The sequence below is a fragment of the Ixodes scapularis genome, unplaced genomic scaffold (genome assembly GCF_016920785.2).
Source record: "Ixodes scapularis isolate PalLabHiFi unplaced genomic scaffold, ASM1692078v2 PGA_scaffold5__190_contigs__length_132052651, whole genome shotgun sequence".
Classification (NCBI taxonomy): domain Eukaryota; kingdom Metazoa; phylum Arthropoda; class Arachnida; order Ixodida; family Ixodidae; genus Ixodes; species Ixodes scapularis.
In genome coordinates, this window is record NW_024609880.1 from 26,590,684 (window position 1) to 26,594,804 (window position 4,121).

A 4,121-nucleotide genomic window follows, 5' to 3' on the forward strand; every position below is an offset into this window, starting at 1 on the left:
CGTAACTTTTGACTAAAGCAAGTGTTTTTTTTTTCTTTTTTTTTTCCATTTTTCAATATTATATTTACCTCCAGCCGACCTCGGGCAAATTAGAGAGTTGTAACTTACAAATCCGAACTTTCGCGATTTCTTTGAAGTCCCTTGTGGTATTCACAAGCGCAATGTTAATTAATACTGCGAATGTTTATATCGCATGAGCTTCACGCGCCGGCTGTTCGCTAGTAGTCGTTACGGACCTGAATACTACGCACGAGATTGCGTAGTAAACAAGCAGTGACGCAAAGCAGAACATTGTTTTCCTTTTCATTACAAACTTCAGTGTTTGGAGCTAGTTAGTGGTTGTACTCTAAATGCCCACCATTCCCCATTCAACAGACATTCAATGGAGCATGAATGCCCAATCTTCAACACTGCACTGGACAATGACTGTTTTATTTATTGATCAAGATACTTTTATCATGTTTACCTTTTCTGTACATGTACGATAGGCAAAAAGCGACGGCACGGCATCCTTTTTAAGCCTCGACCCCTTCGCTGACAAGCCACAAGCAACCAACACCTGTAGGTTTTGTTCGTAACTCTCCGGCGAAAAATGATCGGAGCAGAGCTTCGATCTGGGGGTCGACGTCCAAGGCTTTCCAAAGTCAACTCGTCGAACAGCGTTCACCCACACCTTCTCCGATTTCCGATCAGTTTGAAACTTGTAAAAAGCACCTCCGGGTTGCGCAGCGGCTTGTTTGAGCAGCCCACAGCGCTACAAGTTGTACTCGGCATCTTTCGAGGAACAGCTGGGCAGTCTTGGGCGCACCGAGTTGCTCGCTAAAACGATTCTAGGAGTCCTCACTAGCAAATAAACAAAAGGCTCTACCGAAGCTACACGGGCTACAGGTAAAAGCAACGGCTAAACACGCAATTACAAGCCGAAGTGGCGGTAGTAGCGGCACAAAGAAGGGCGCGCGACGGCTGCGCCGTGCGCCCGTCCGGAACGGAGGAAAAAAGGAGTACGTACGATGTTGACATCACGGCCCAATGTTGCTTTAGCGATCGGCAACCCGCTGGCCGCCCGCTAAGGAGCAGCGGCTCGCGGCGGGTCGCGTTTTTGTTATCGGCATTAGTTGAGAATGCGGCGTCCCACGGACGTGAAATTTTGGCTGGGGTCGTATTTTGTGTCACTAAAGCGATACCAGTAATTTAATTCATTTTGAGTTTTGGCCGGAGTTGCCCTTTAATAAACCGAGACGAAAACGGATGCCTGTTCGGCATTCAGTGAACATTGACGGTTTAATGTAAAAGTTATCTGGAAAAAGTAAAAAGGTCATTTCATGGTCCCTTTAAGGCTTGAGATCGGGGTCATGATTGCGGCCGCGGGCCGTCTCAGATTTGAGAGAAGGCCGCATAATAGGGCTGTCTCAGAGTTGAGAGAAGGCCGTATAATAATCAAGTACTACAGGTCCAATTAAGTACTACAGGTCCCGCATAATAGGGCCGTCTCAGAGGTGAGAGAAGGCCGCATAATATTCAAGCTGAGAGAAGGCCGCATAATAATCAAGTACTACAGGTCCAATCTACTACCTGTCCAATCAAGTACTACAGGTTTGATTTGAGCTAGATGGTACATAATTGAATAGGGTCAGCTGAACAATTACTAATTAGGAAAACCGTAAGAGGTGTGTAAGTCTCTTCCTCTCACGGTTTTTCTAATTTGTAATTGTTCAGGTGACCCTATTCAATTATGTCCAATAAAACTTCATTTTCCGGTTTGTTTAACTCATCAAGGGCACTGATCACAGGGGCATAGCATGGTTAACTCTTAGGAGATTTGAGTATTTTAGATATCTTTTTTTATCTTGCATCTGTTGTACTACTTAAAAGGCGACGAAGATAGAGCAAGTGAAAACGTGTACTTATTTTTATCCAAGAACTGCCTACATTTGCCGGATTAGTTAGAGTATGGCTTGCGTTAACGTTGTTTATATTTGCATGTGGTTCTCAATCTACATGTCGTACGTCAAAACATTATAAAGACACTACAATATATTTTGAATTACGCACCTCCACGTTTTTTGAACTGCCTCGCACTTCGACGTTGGGCACAGCTGCTTAGGCAAGCACCACACCACTAGAGGTGTTCTAGATTGAATGAATATATGAGTGTGAGTAATATACTTATCTAAAACTCAACACATCCTTTCGGGCTACTACTAATCTCCCTCACTCATAGTAGTGGGGGTTCGGTGACGGCATGACGCACGCAGCGCGCTTTCGCCTTCCTCTTTTACGGATCCTTGCCAATGCATGGGCCGAAGAACCAACGTATCATCCACGGACATCGGAAACGTGGAGATTTGAAGATGGCTGTGGGTCAACATCTGCGCATCTATTACCGACGGTTTTCCTACCTTATGCTTGGCTCGTCTGGCAACAACGGAGCGGCACATCGTACGAGTACCGCCTACAAAAGGAAGCACCAGTCACTCTTTCTATGGGGTGCGGTGCCGGCACGACGCACGAAGCACGCTTACGCCTTCTTCTGCTACAGGTTAGTCCTTTGTACTATACGAAGTTCGTTTCTCACCGAAACGTTAGTCGGCATCGCTCCCCGTTGTCTTTGAAAATCTGCTTTTGGTGCCGGAAAGCACTGTCGAATTCATATGCGGCGTCTGTGAAATTGAGGATCATAATCTTTGGAGTTGTTGAACTCAATCCTGGACCTCTCACAAAAAGTCAAATTCAGAAATTGTTTGAAACCGTATATCTACCACCAAAATTTGACAAGGGTCAAAAAACGCTTGTAAAGCGAGTGGCTGAAATAAACAAAAACCGGGTTTTACTCGACAACATGATAGAAGCCATAAACGAGAAGTTGAAGACAATGGAAGTAGAAATTGCCGTGCTAAACAGCTTTAAAGACGAAATGCAAGAAGTCGGAGCACACTCGAGTAGACTATCCTCCCAGCTGGCCGCGGTCTACTCCAAACAAATAACCTAGAAAATCGGTGAAGAAGAAAAAATCTGCTGTTCTATGGTATATCACCGACGAACCTTCGGAAACATGGTCTCAATCAGAATCGGAATGACTTAAGTTCTGCAAAGATGCACTCGGGGTGACCGTGACAGGGAGTGACATTGAACGTGCGCCTAGGGTTGGCCGCTCACACCCAAGAATATCAGGACTTATGTTCGTAAACTTCCAATGTTTTAATGTCAAACAACATGTTCTGTCCCGAGGATTCAAGCTAAGCACTAGTGAATTCTCATTCGGCGAAGGTTTTTCAGATAAAATTTGACGTGAATGCATGCAGCTGCTCGATTTTGCTAAATCACAACAAACGTAGTTTAAGTTGCATTTTTGTAAACCTATCATATATAGAAAGCATTCCTACTACGATAACCCTCAGGGATGTGTAAAAGAAATAAATACATAGCAACGACTGCGGAAAATTGGGCTCAAGCCAAAAACCGTGCGTGAGCTTACTGTCATGATTGTTAATTGCCGCAGTGTGAAAAATTAAGTGTAAGACTTGGCTGACGTCATTACACATGGTTGAAAAAACCCCGAGACTGCGGGTAAACGACACAACACTAAAAAGTCTCTAACACAACCATGTGCAATGTACACCAGCTCGTTTGCGCCCTTACTTTTTGTTCATGACGTCATTACTCTGACTAAGACTAGTATTGTTATTGGTCGGGGTCATGGCTGGAAGATTCCATTAGCGATGCTGAAGTGTGCCTCTCGGACTATGTTGCATTCCCCCCAGATAGAAACAATTATGGTGGTAGCGTCTTATTGTTCATGAGAGCTTGAAAATTGTTTAATGGAGGTTAGTGGTCTGAATTGGGAATCAATATGGTGTAAGAGTTTACTAGAAAATGGCGAATGTATTACTGCTGGCTACATTTATAGGCCTCCTGGTTCAAATGAAGCTGCAATGTTCTCTCTTTTTGATATATTGTCATCCGTCGATTATGGCGACCTTGAGAACGGTGGTGATTTGAACTTTCCTCATATGGAGTGGGCAGACGGTCAACCCATGACGCTGAATGCTTCTTCCATGTATGGGAACCTTATCAATTTTGTTTCAAGTTTTGAGTTCTACCAGATTGTGTCATTTCCGACA

General features: G+C 44.3%; 1 pseudogene; it reads left to right on the forward strand.

Annotated features, from left to right (window-relative positions):
• The first annotated feature begins 2,242 nt into the window (after positions 1-2,242).
• Positions 2,243-3,425, forward strand: LOC115328044 (annotated as a pseudogene).
• The last annotated feature ends 696 nt before the right edge of the window (positions 3,426-4,121 follow it).